The following is a 13,919-nucleotide window of genomic DNA, read 5'->3' as shown; positions in this document are numbered from 1 at the left end:
AGATAATTATGTTATATTCCATGTCATATAACTTCAACATTTAATGGTATTTTTCTCATACTTGAATTTTTAAACATACTCGAACCTTTAGACATGACGTGAATACATCGCATATTGATTCTACCATAGCATACTATGTGCGTTCGATTTTATATCGAATAATCATAGTTTATTGCCGTAAAGTAATTAAATACGTTAAAAAAATTGTAATTTGTCACAAAAATAAGACACTACGTGGAGTATTCCACATACAGCAGGAAGGAAACTCTCGAAGCTTTTATCGTTTCTTATCAGTAGCGATAGAAATTATTCAAATTTCCCAGGTTGCGCCATGATAATCTTAACTATGAGAAACAGTGAATGCGTTATATTTATAACGAAGCTATAACGATACGCCGTTGCAAATCAGCGAAGATAAAAATGAATAAAAGTGGAACGATAAAGAAATTGAAAGGCTACTTATAATAAGAATGTACGAGATATTTTACATGTTATTCGCTGGCAGTAGACACAGAAATTAATAAAATTTCTCGGCTTACGTCACAGCGTCGATTCAAACGTATATCCTTTGTAACATTTTTCATTTAGCCTCTTCTCAATATTTCTATAGAAATCTGTGAAAGTATAGCTGGCGTGGAAGCTCGAAGCGCTGAAAATTTCATTTTTCGCGCGTCAAACGAACGCGCGTCACGGCTTTCGAGCTGGTTAATTAGTCGTTGCCGGTATTTAGCAGCGGACTTCCGTGCCTCTTCGACATTACGTTTTCTCGTCTCGTCTTTGATCGAGTCACGCTTTATGACCGTCAGCTATCCGTAGAGTTCGACTTTTCTCAGAATTCAAGGATGCAGATCCGAGAGATTTGCGTATCCTCGGTCTATTTGTTACGCAGTCACGTACCGTGTAATGACTTCTCCTTCGACAGTATCTGCCCGTTACGAGAGACGTCCCGTGAAATTTTTTCCCATTGGTACCGGATCGTGAACAGGGGCAACTTTTTATTCGATTAACTACACTGTAACTGTCATGTTTCTTTCGGCCGCGTCAAATGGCGTTACGATTAATTCGTAACGTCGTTGGTCGTCGCTTTGTCTTCCATTACGGGAAAACGAATGAACCTGTCCGGCATTTAAACGCGCTTTTCCGTTACGTCTCAGCTCTGGCCAAGAATCAAAGTTCCAGCAGCTTGACCTTCCTCGTTCGCCTAAGAGTTGTCTTCTCGTTATTTTTCGAGAAAGTTGTAAAATTTGGAAATTTTATATATATAATATATGTCGGGTTAGCGTTAGGTTTATGGGCGTTTAACGAATCTTCGTTCGAACTAGCCATCGTTGTTTTACAATAAAGATTATATTTATTGGTATAAGTATTGATTTTTACAAAGTTTGACAAATAACCATGGTGATTAAACACTCGAGATGTTAGTGACAATGTTCTTAATTTCAATAACGAATCCACGGTCAACGGGGTAACTCTTTGTTAAACGTAGAATATATTTTGGAGCATAAAGTAACGTTTGATGTAACGCTCGGTATAATACTGCACGTAAAGACGATATGCAAACTGTCCAAGGTGATCGCAAGAATAAAAGACTGATGGAAATTTTCCTCTCCTTACGATCGCGTTTGTTCGTTGCATATTGGTCCGGGATACCAACAAAATTCCAGCCGCCGTTGCTAGGCAGACCCGCGTAGAGCTGACATTGCTCCTGCCCGGGGTTTGATTGTTAATACAACGTGTGTCCCACAATATTGGCACTTCTCTGTTAGGTAAAAACGTTCATCCCGTGATCGTGGTTACGTTCGGCGATCAGTTGTGTCACCTCGAGCCCAAGCCCACCGTCACAAATCTCGGGCAAACGTAGTAGGATTGAATCATAACAACTATTTCTAAGTTTTATCATTTAGGTACAGCTATAATAAATAGTCTAGACTAAAGTATTGGGGATCTTTCCAAAAATTGCAAAAGAAAGGCCCCGATGTCCCCTCATCTCCGACATATATATAATTAATAAATTAATTATATCGTATTAATATATTTATATTATATATATATTATACATATTATATAAAATGTGTTCTGAAATTTTCATTAGAAACCCAGATAAGAAGGTTGTATTTTTCTACTACTTTCATCGTCGTTCCTACCAATTTCAATTTTCACCAAATTTCCATCGCACGTCATTTTCACGAACTGATCCCCCCCAGTTTGCTCCAAAAGTAGCACAAGTCCAATTCTTGAAAAGTTATTCCGTGTACGAATATCTTTGCGATTGACTGTACACGCGACAGTAGTATTCAAAGAATCAAACTTCTTGGTGATTCTTGCATTCTGGTCTTTCCCTAAAAATTCCTATCGCTGGTCTAACAGCAGTCGTCCAATTCTTCTTTCGGGAATCTCACGGCTGTGACGCGCATATTTGCAGCTCGGTCCACGGTGTTATTTCCCGCGGGCGCCGAAAGTCAGGCCGGTTCGTCGTTGCGACATCGCCGACAGCTAGAAGAAACTCGTCGACGTCGTTGGCTCTCTCGGCTCCTCACAGCCTTCCGCTTCTGTTGTTTCACGGGCTCGCAAGGGGAATTCTATCAGCCGTGCCGGAAAAGCTGACTGGAGCCGAAAGATCCTCGGGAATTTAACCCAGATGCTGTTTTTCTTGCAAACTCCTCGGCATTTCAATGAAACCCGCTCCCGATGGGATTGTATCGCGCCTTTTTTCCGTTACCTCCCGGCTCTTCGGCCCTTCGTTCGCTGCGCTCTTAAGGGATTAGCGAGCAGCTCGTGCCTGTTTCTTCATCCTCTTCGCACGCTTTTTTCCCGTTCCCCAGCCAGAGAATCAAGGATAAATGAAAATCATCTCCGTACTCTGCCCCTTGTTTCGCCTGTGAAAAATGTCGCTCTTCCATCATTCGTTCTTCTATCGTTCGTTCTTTGCTATCGCCAGCTATACAGTCGACTTTGATACGTCGAAGATGAATACTTTTGCCCCGATGGGCGTTTTTCTGAGAATATCTCACAGAATTGGCGAGGCTCTGGATGGAAAAATGACACTTTGACAGACCCTTGTATTAACATCTTGACGACCAGTAGTTTTGTTGGATAGGAAGTTTGGGACAAAATCGAAACGCGTGGCAAAGCAATCCTGGTTAGTCGTTTGATCGTAGATATATTTATAATATATTTATAACGAACAAACACTTTGCCATTCTGAAGCTTGGCCAAAGGACCATAAAGAACGAGCTACGCTCGATCGCGGTAAGTCGGCAGAAACAAGAACAACAGAGGATTGTTCGCCTCTTTTCAATCCTCCTTTAATGGTTACGGAAAGGAGAAGAAAAAACAAAATAATAACTTGATCTCTGCCATATATAATACATAGACAGCCGGAAAGGAAAATACGATAACCGTGGCGTAGTCAGGTTTTCCATTGCATCGAGACGCGGTTGGCTGAAGCTTCGTTTGTAAATTTCTTGTAGTCACCGGAGAATTCACCGCCGGTGCAGTATGCAACGCGTCGAATAATAAATTCTCTCCTTGAATCGTCGCTCTCGACGTTCTCACGTTTCTCGCGGCGCGGCGTCGCGTCGCTGCGGTTTATTAAGGAAAACCGAGTTATACACGCGCGCGTGCACCTTCACCGATACCCGCGTCCCGTGGACGTTGGTTTTAAAAGATCGCGCGGCACGCACGCCGACAGGTTGTTCCAGAAGGGAAACGAGACAGAACACACCGTCGTAGCCTGTAGCGATCCGAAAGCTGGTTATTCGTCTTTCTCCAACTAGAACCAGCGAGGAAGTGAAAAGGTTCGGTTGCTCGAAAAATCGAAGACCAGTTCTGCTGGTTGTGTTACGCGTTTTAATTAAAGGGCCAAGTTAGAAGGCGGTGTAATTAACGTCTTACGTAAAGCGTAGCTCGTCTACTTGCACAGTTGCTTGGCACAGGCTTACCGGCCGATTACGTTTGGTGGCGTGGGCGATTGAGAAAGTGGTAATCTTGTTGCACCAACGAATAGAAGCTGATTTATTTCACTGTGTTCGTAATTTACGTCTGGTGATATTTAGAATGGCCGAGCGTTGATTCGGTGGATATAGGAATTGCGAATTCCGATATTTACTGTGGCATCGTCATTCATAATGCTCTCTGCGTTTTATGGTTTATGGCACTGTGCTTCGTAGTTCTGCGCTCTGTCCCGTTGTACGATCCTCCATGGCATTACGCTTCGAGGCACCAAGATTCATAGTATTACAGCTTGTACATCGCCGGCCACCGGTATAGCATCAGCGACGCCTACTCGTTGCAATTACTGCGAGCCAATTCGTTACGATTATCGCAAAGCTGTAACAAATTTTAAAAATTTCTTTTTCACTTAGCAATCTGCCTTGTTACGATACCAACGAATTATGAGATTTGTAACGAGATAACTCGAAGAGAATTCTTACGATCGGGATGTTCTTATGATTAGTATGCTATCGTTTCGTAACTGTCTGTACAGCATAATTTCGCTGAAAGGATAAAAGATACGGAGAACTTGAAAGGTTTCAATATATTAGTAGATGTTAGAATTTAATTTTAATTTCGTGATGCAGTACTTTGAAAACACCCTTTCCATTTTTCCAGAAGACGATATAATCAATAGATTACACCCTACCACGTGTAGATAGTGGAGAATTATTTTGCCAAAACAACAGGCCGATTATTCGTACGAATGATATTTCGCGAATAATTCGCGCGAAAATGAAGGGAAACGAATCTAATCGCGGTGCAATTGATAAAAAAGAAAAAGAGAAAAAAATAAAACGAAAATAAAGATGGAAATACGAAGAGCGAGGATTGCATTTGCATGATGCATGTTTAATGTCTGGCTGAATGAATTCTTGGAAAATCCGTGTTCGGGGAATTGTAGTGCATTTTTCTCGGAATTTCAGCGTGAACGTTGCGGAACGCGGCTGTAAAATTCGCGTTACACGAGCGAATTTCGTCGGCGCGTTAGGCAATTTGCATGAGTTTTATCTTCTCGTCGACGACGCAAGCACATCGTTATCAAGTTATCGTAGATCTACAAGAAACCCGTAAACACGAACGCTACTCTCGAAAAACCTCGTGAAAACCTCGACAAGTAAATTTTCATTATTCGTCTAATGCTCCGACCAATTATGAACCTTGTGGAACAAAAGCTGGATCGGTCTGCGATACAGGGTATACAAAGTTTATGGAAAACTTACCACGATGCGATAAACGAATTGGAATTGAAAGAAATAGAAGGGAACAGAGGGGATAGTAAGGGAATCGAGGAGGAATGGTATAATACAATGGAAGAAAGAAATGGGAAGGTTGGGAAGGGAAAAGAACGAATGTAAGAAAGAAAGAGAAAGAGGAAGAGAGGAAAAATAAGAGGGGAAGAATAAAAAGGAAAAGACCACGGAGAAGAGGGAAAAAAGAAGGTAGAAAGGAACGAGGAAAGTTAAAGTCGAGTAAGGAAAAGCATTAGTACCTACTTTTGCTGCTACAGATTTCAGTATTTCAGGAATGAAGGTGGGAATGATTTAAACAGCCGTCGTACCTTCGTCTTGCCTTCTAGCAAATTTCTAGTTGTTAAAACGTTCTAACTGCTACTGCAGATATTAACTAAAAATATCTCCGCCCGTTTCATCAACCTGCCCGCGTAAATACCGGCAAAAGCTAAAATAATCGAAGCGAGCGTAAAACTGCATATTCAACGTCGCGTCCAACCTATCGAGCAAATTTGTACGGACGAATCGAAAGATCCAAAAACGCTCTCCCCGATTATCTGCAGCGTTAATTACTTCTTTCTCGTAGCTGTTCGATAATCCTCGGATTTAATGGATTAATTGTCACCAGGCGGCATCGATCCCCGTCCTCCTCGTATAACTCGCACGACGAGATTTATTCGACGGTAGATTCATCTTCGGGCAACGACGTCCTCCAGCGTTTTTCCCGTTGCAGAACGAAGATTCACGGGAATTTTACGGTGGATGCAGTTACAGAGGGCGTCGGTTTTTCCACGGGGGCCCATGTTTAAACGACACTCTTTTCCAGCTTGTCGCCGGCGCAATTAGACTTCTACGGCCGATGGAATTAAGCGGAGAAAATTTGTATCTGTTGCCGGCGAACGCGAAACGAGCCCCTATCTTGCTGGAACAGGGCGAACATAGCCAGCCGGCCTGCAATTTAGGACTCGCGACAACCTTTAATGTCACTCGAACCACCCCACGACTGCTCCAGGTTTCTCTCGTTTCCCTCTTCCGGTGACAGTGGTAACGCTGTATCGCGACACTATCTCGCCGTGTCTCTCTCAATATCCCGGAGAATTTTCGAAACGTTGCACGCTTCGATCGCGACTCTGAATTTTCATTCGATCGGACTCGGTTCCGCCGCGATCCTCCAATTTCCACGGACGAATTTCACTCTCGCCTCGGCACAATGAAAGGAGCCTTTTAATATCTTGAGAGAAGACTTTAATACGCGGTATCGTTACTCGCTGTCTCGCTGTGTTAACGTAGAACATCGCACGCTTCGATGGCGACTTTGAACTTCGATGAGATTTAATTCTGCCGCGATTCTTCGTGGCTGTATCTCGCTCTTGTTTCGGCAAACGAAAAGAAAAAGTATCTTAATATCTGGAGGAAAAACTCTTAACGCAATTCGCCGTATTGTTACGCTATTTCGCTATGTTGTAAAATATCGCACGCTTCGGTGACGACTTTGAACTTCGATGGATTTAATTCTGTGCTGCGATTCTTCAGTTTTCATCGCTGAATCTCGCTGCTTTCTGTTTCGGCGAGCAAAAGGTTTGTTAATATCTTGAGGAAAAACTTGAATACAATGCGCGGCCTTGTTGCGATATTTCGCTATGTCAATTATAAAATATTGCACGCTCCGATGGCAACTTTGATTTTACATGGATTTCAAATTACCGGAGAATTCTATTCTACGAAGCTATATCTTTTGGTATTCTACAGAAATAGCGGTAGACTGGATATGGTTAAATATTGGTATACGTTTCTCTTGGGACAGTGTGTTGTCGAATCTTGTATTCAGGCACGGAGATAGCTGAATCTGCTATCCTTGAAAGCAGTTGTTGCGACGGAAATACAGTCATTTGTAGTCATTCCTTAATCTACTGCTAGCATAACTTGTCTTTCAATCTCCAACAGATTAGATATTTTTGTTTAATTGTCTAATAGTATAAATGGCATAGACATGGACCTATCGCTTTATCCTACTTTGTCTTTCACATTATGATCGTAATGTACGCATTTAACATATCAAGCCAAACATCGTTATACGCGAGTTTCCAATTCCTTTTATCCATTTTCTATATCCAAGGATAATTTATCAACCTTTTTAACTACATTCCGTGAAGAAATATATTGTATAACAGTCTCTCGTATCTTGTCTGGCGCAATTACGACTGATTCCACGCAATTGTCAGTAATTACCACTTAAATGTTTTCTTTCTACACGAAATAGAAATTCCTTGCATAATTCTTCAGAGTTTCTTACGATATTTTCGTTTCACGTAAAATTTCGTCGAGTTTTTTCCATTAGTCTCCCGCTTTTCCTTTCCCTTCCAACCAGGTATCTACCTATTTATTTATATATTTAATTATTTATTTTCTTAGTTTTTCACAAGCCAACCGTTTTAATCCTCCGTTAGTTACGCGTAACGAGCTTCAGCAGAAAAAGTTGCCGGAATCAGAGCACGCTGATCTTGCTAAACTAATTCACGGCGACACGAGACGGCGAGATTTCACTGGATTCTCTTGGTTCTCGGGCAATCACGGCTGAACGCAGCCAAGCCTCTGTTTAATAAGTGGCTGCAGAGTAATTGTATCATTGCTTCCTGTCATTAATTCGATTGTGCAAGGGCAGGCTTCGCAGTGAGTTTCCGCCGAGCTCGAATCAAGTGTAGCTTGTGCCACTATCTTTTGCATACAGCGCGCTCTTTATCACGAAATTTCCCTGCCGACGCATCGTGTTCTCGCGAAATTCCTGCGAATCGAAATATCCAAATGTTTCTGTTACGTATCGTATCGCTTCCACCAATACGTGTTATATATTTCTTTTTTTTAAACTGATTATTTATAATCACGTCAACCCGTATAATGGATCAGTGGGACCGCTTATCGTCGGTTGAAATGATCGATTATGTTTTATAATTCATGGAAAAGAAATGGTTGATTTACATCGGCGACTTACTGAATTAATCTTGCGTCAGCTGTTTGGCGAAAGGTTTCCGATGCATCGCCGTAGCGTACACCGTCGTGGAAACAGCATGATTTTTCAAAAAGTAAGGAAACCTAGCGTAAACGAAATATCGAGCAGATGGAAAAATGTAGCAAGTGAGTGAACAATGTAGCAAGCAAAGTTGAACGTCACTGCGTAAAACGTATTTATGACAGCCTTAAAGCGAACCTGCGAATCTTTCGCGTTCCACGTATTTTTTTAGCGAACAACAGCTTTCGGAGAAAAATCTGAAGAAATTCGTGTAACGTTGTCAGACATTCTACATTCAGATTGTAATAAAATTCAGTGTTTCAATAGCGATATAACTCTGTTGAAATTCTTTACGTAAAAATGTTCCAAACATTCGTGTGACGTGTTCAAACGTTCCCGATTGAAACTGTATTACAAAATTTGCAAGAAAATCTAGAAAAAGCCGTACAACGTCGTCGAACATTCTAAATTAGCATCGTTATGAAATTTCTGCCAAGTAATTCGGCTAGGTTACGTTACATACGCGAATACACGCGTCCCCTGGTACGAAGCGGTACAAAGCGTAGCGTTATTTTCGAACGCGAAAGAAACAGGTTGACGCGGCGAGGGTTCGAAATTTCGTTGCAACTATGCCACGCCACAACTCCTTCGAAACTCTGGAAAAATCGTTATTATCGAGCGGAAGGCGTAGTCCCCCGGTAGGTCGGCCTTGAATTATGCCAAATCGATACGGTTAAAAAGCAATATCGTCTAATGGAGAAGTTTGGGTTAGGTCGTGAAGGACGAACTGTTGTAATCGCTGCTGTTCTAAAAATAACGATGTATCTGCGTTATCGTCAATTATCTGTAGGAAGCACCACTGTAGGTGCACTTTACAAACGACTACGACATCATCGTGATTCCACCAGCAATACTCGATTACGTGTATACGCTCACACGTATGAAGCTATCAAGAGAAACACGAGAGAGAGAAAGAGAGAGAAGGTAAATGCTCTGGTTCGTCGGGATGCACTTTGAACCGATGCGATGAAAAGTTGGCTGAAAAGCGAAGCAACAGTTGATGCCCCGTTTAATTACTCTCTTTCTCTCTCTCTTTCTCTCCGCGTCGAACTTCCCACGTGACTTTGGAAACGCTTCTCTTTGTGATGTACAGCTTTTTCATTTACGACGTGTTTCTGTTGAGTTTCAACAGATTTTTGGTAATAAATGCCAAGAACGAATGGCTCGTAAATTACGTTTAATACACGGTGGGAAATGAAAGAAAGTTTGAAGGGTAAGGAGTATAAAAAGACATTGTAGTTCGGTGGAACGGAATTACGTTTGATCGAGGCAATGGATATGTGATATATAAAACAGATGTAGAATATAGAGTAATCTTACAACATACGTATTAAAAGGAAATTTTACCAGACCTTTGTTAATAAACGTTAGCCATAAAAGGCTCGTAAATTATGTTTGATATACGGCGGACGGTAAAAGAAAGTTGAAAAAGAAAGGACCACGAAGGGGAACATATCGTAATTTTGTGAAATGAAATTATGTTCCATAAAACCATTGAACAAATATACAGTTGAGCGAAAGTTTCGCAACGTCTATCGAACGAGAATTTTAATAGGTTTTTGTTAATAAATATCGGAAACAAGAGCTTGGTAAATTATGTACAGTGGCGAATAAAGAAGAACGTTTTAACACTAATCGTTTTATCACGCCCGGTCAAGCGATCGTTTGCAAAATTTAATTTAAAATTGTGCATTCGTTGTTATTTCTTTTGCTCGTTTAACTTTATGTAAATTCTTATATCAATTCAATCAATTTCTCACGTTTTTCTTCGTATAAGAACTTACATAAAGTTGGACGAACGAAAGAAATAACAGTGAATGTACTGTTTTAAATGAAATTCTGCTACTGGTAAGCTTAGTGTTAAATGTAACGCATTGGAAGAAATGGCAAAGGAAGCATCGTGTAAACGTAACATGGACCATCTAACGAACAGAAGTTTCACTTCTGAAAATTCTGGAAAGCTTCCTATCATGACTGGGAGCGGTGTTTCGTTCGTAACGAATCGAAAATTTGGCGGGTTCGTCCGAAGTGGTAAAATGGTCCCGCGTGGCATTCGGGTGCGATTTGGCACTTGCCTGTGTCACTTGCGTCAGAACGATCATACACGAGGGCACGGAACAATTTTAGACAGTGAAATTCACTCGGTTTAAGATGCAAGTGACCGCGAAACGCGGCTGACGTCAGTGCGCGACTCGCGCCGTTGTCCACGATTTCTTGCTAAACTTTTCCCTTTTATTTTGGGAGTTCGAGGAAAAAGAAGAAACAGAAGAAGAATAGAACACGAGGAAAATCGCAGGGAACGTCCTGACAATTGTTTAAATACGTTATTTCCTCGAAGAATATTTCCTCTATGGAGAAGGTCCGAGCTCTACATTAATTGATACCCAAAATTCTCGTTATCTCTTGGAGTTCTCTTCTGTAAAATTCACTCTTCAATATGCAAATTCAATCTTTTGAAAATTCTGGAGAAAATCGACCGTTGTAGAGTAGAGAAGAGTTCAACGCGACCTTCGGATCAATCGAGTTACGTGAATTCGACTGATATTTTATCTTACATGTAGAGTTATTCTTTTATTATTTGTTATTCTAAATTTTGCATTATTAGAATCAGTCGAGGAAACAGAGAACGAAAGTATCTTAGAACGCGGATATACAAGTTCCTTTCTCTCAAAGTTTCAATTTCGATTCAATCGTAATTGGTGAATCCATCGATAAGCATATTTTATTGAGCAAAAATTGGGAATTCTTCAAATTCGAGAATTTCCAAGGAATTTCACCTAAGATTCCGTGTTCTTTAAAATCGAACTAGACAAATCGTATTACAATACCCGTGACATCGACTTCGAATTATTGGCGTAATCAAGAACAAATTTTATTTGGATATAACTAAAAAGCGATTGGAAATTTTAATCAACGACGAACGCGCGAAACTTTTTCTTTCGTCAATTTTTCATTAGACATCCGCTTATGATCAACTTTGTCGATCTGAAACAACTTAAGGACAAGTAGCTTGTCTAATATACGATGTTTTTAGAAACTTGGTCCATTTTGCTGTGTTAGTATCTTGAAAAGTGTGTCGCCGTTGATCGCGTGTTTTCCGAACATTAAGTATCGCCGTTTCAGGTCGCATGTGACAATTTATTGACACAGTTTAATCGACTGTACTGGAAACTCGGCGAAACTTTCCACGGCTACCTGAACAACTTTGCTCTAGTCGACTAAACCGAGAAACTGGCGCATATACACGAGCTCGATTGACCAATGAATAATTAATGCATGCATTACTCGGTTGTTTTGTTACGATTACAGGACAAGGTGGCCGCGAAACGAAAACACCAACGATATATTTAGAGGCGGTGGATAGAGCGTTTATTATAGCAGTCGCATGGGCTAAAATTAAATCGGAAGCGCAACGTAGAGAAAAGGCAACTCGTGTATCTATGTTGTAAGATCTTCTTTCCGTCTTCTTCTTTGCTATCGATTTTCTTTTCACTTTCTTCGTACTTGAGATTGCTTGAAAGTTCGACGCTGTTGTATTCATTTTCCATTAAACAAATTTGAAGCTCGAAATTTAGGATTTAGGGTTCGGGGTCTTGGGCTCACGGTTTAAAATTCAGAATTCAGATTTCGAAGTTTCGAATGCAGGGTTTACAGTTTAAAGTTGACTATTCAGGATTGAGAGTTTGGAGTTCAGAGTTCCGAGCTCGGAGTTAAGAATTCGTAGTCCAGAATTCAAGAATTGCGATTTTAAGAGGCATTCAGTTGGCAATGTGGAATTTATAATAAGTTTATCGCCAGTTTAGAATTTTCTATTACCTGCGAAACTTTTTCATTAAAATTGTATCAAACCAAAGAAAGTTGCCATTGATTGGACATTAATATACCATTAGTGCGCATGAAATTTATAACGCGTAGGTACAATCGAAAGGGATACATATAATTACATTGAATATGAAGAGATACAATTGAACTTAATTTGAATATTTCGATCAGTAGAGACCATAGATCATTTGTTATATTTTCTCCAAATCCTAATTATAAGATTAATAAGCAGATAATCTACATTTACTTTCGCCTAATCGCTTCGTCTATTGAAATCTCATTCGCACGTTTAGAATGTCGATAGGAATGCGGTAGGTACAATTTTTTCGAAAATAAAGTACAGTGTGTTACGTTACTAGATCGTGCAGCAGTATATTTTGGATTATTACGCTGTCGCTGCACAGTACCTCTTGTATTATGTTATGTAACGTAATATTCAGTAATATTATACTTTGCGTAGTACTATGAAACTTGGTATTACGTGACATGGTTTGCGTATTATCGTTTAAAGTGCGAGTGATCGGAGCTTGAAACGCGTCGATTTGTCGATCGACTTCTTTCACGGACACTGCTTTCACCCACAGTCGAACATTTACACCTATTCTCTTTGTTCCACTCTATTCTACATTTTAACCGTATAATTATGACATAGAAGGAGCGCAGAATTTGCAACGAAATACAAGAAAGACTATGAAAAAGAAGAATCGCAGAATCCTTTAAAGAACTGAAACACAATCCACCACGGTATAGTAGTTCCTCTATTGCACATAATTTTATCTCGACGAATCAGATTTTCAAGTAAAAAGGACATTCGCGCAAGAATAACCTCAGGGTGTCCTCTAATTTGTTATATGATACGCCATTTAGTGCAACGATATCATGTTTCAAGCAAGATTCACGCGAACTATAATACTTGCTGCTACGTATACGCGCATTCCTAGATCAATTCGATCGATCGCAGCGGAGACGATCCAGAGTTCTCTTTGATCCGGTGGCGTTTAATCAGCGTCGCCGAAACGCCAGAAAATAGGAAGCAGTTTTCAGTCGCGCCAGTTGTACGTTTCTTGTTAACGAGATGTTCAAAGACGACACGTATTCCTGGACAAGTTAACGAGCATGTTTATCGTGCCTCGAAAGTTCTCGCCGATGGAAGTCTCGTCGAAGGTTAATTACAGCTGTCGGCAACTGTAAACGGCCGTTGCCTGTCTCTATCCTATGTAATAAAAGCTTTATCGACGCTTTCGTTGGCTGCAACGCGCGCAAACAGAGACGCATCTTGTTTTATCTGCACAGTTAAATATTTATAAGAACTGCTTAGTCCACTTTCATCAGGTTTGCGACCGCTGTCGATTTTTATCTATGTAGGTCGCTGCCAATTTCCATAGCAGTCTCGTTCGAACGTGCTACGGAAGAAAGATGCATTAGGATTGCCTTGGCTCTAACATTTACTGTATCGGTGTAAATCAGATAATTTGATAAATGGATAATCTTTTATAGACACTTTATAGATCTTTTAGAGCGACGAGCTCCTCCAGGCTTTAAATTATTCGGCCGAGACTGCCAATTTGTAACCGGTTACAGAAATTTTATACAGCCATAACGGATCTTTGAATTATTTTATCCGGCGTTTATTAATCGAGAAATATCGCATCATATGAGATGGTCAATCAGTGGAATTTAAGACATTTTTGGGGTTTCCAATTGTTTCTACTTCTGTATTAATCAAAACTAATATCAATTCGTAACTTTTCCTAAAAACTTTGTAGAGTTACAATTGCGTAGCTTCCAGAATATGGGTAATTTCT

General features: G+C 40.5%; 1 long non-coding RNA gene across 1 annotated transcript; it reads right to left on the bottom strand.

Moving 5' to 3' along the window:
* Positions 1 to 3,990: 3,990 nt before the first annotated feature.
* LOC125386261 lies at positions 3,991 to 7,908 on the bottom strand. The gene is made up of 2 exons (XR_007226244.1): positions 5,799 to 7,908; positions 3,991 to 4,329 (listed from the first exon to the last, which is right to left on the bottom strand). It is a non-coding gene; the product is annotated as an uncharacterized LOC125386261 (long non-coding RNA).
* Positions 7,909 to 13,919: the final 6,011 nt, after the last annotated feature.

This window comes from Bombus terrestris, chromosome 14, assembly GCF_910591885.1.
Source record: "Bombus terrestris chromosome 14, iyBomTerr1.2, whole genome shotgun sequence".
Classification (NCBI taxonomy): domain Eukaryota; kingdom Metazoa; phylum Arthropoda; class Insecta; order Hymenoptera; family Apidae; genus Bombus; species Bombus terrestris.
Note: the sequence above shows the minus strand (reverse complement) of the source record. Positions and strands in the feature narration are given on the sequence as shown.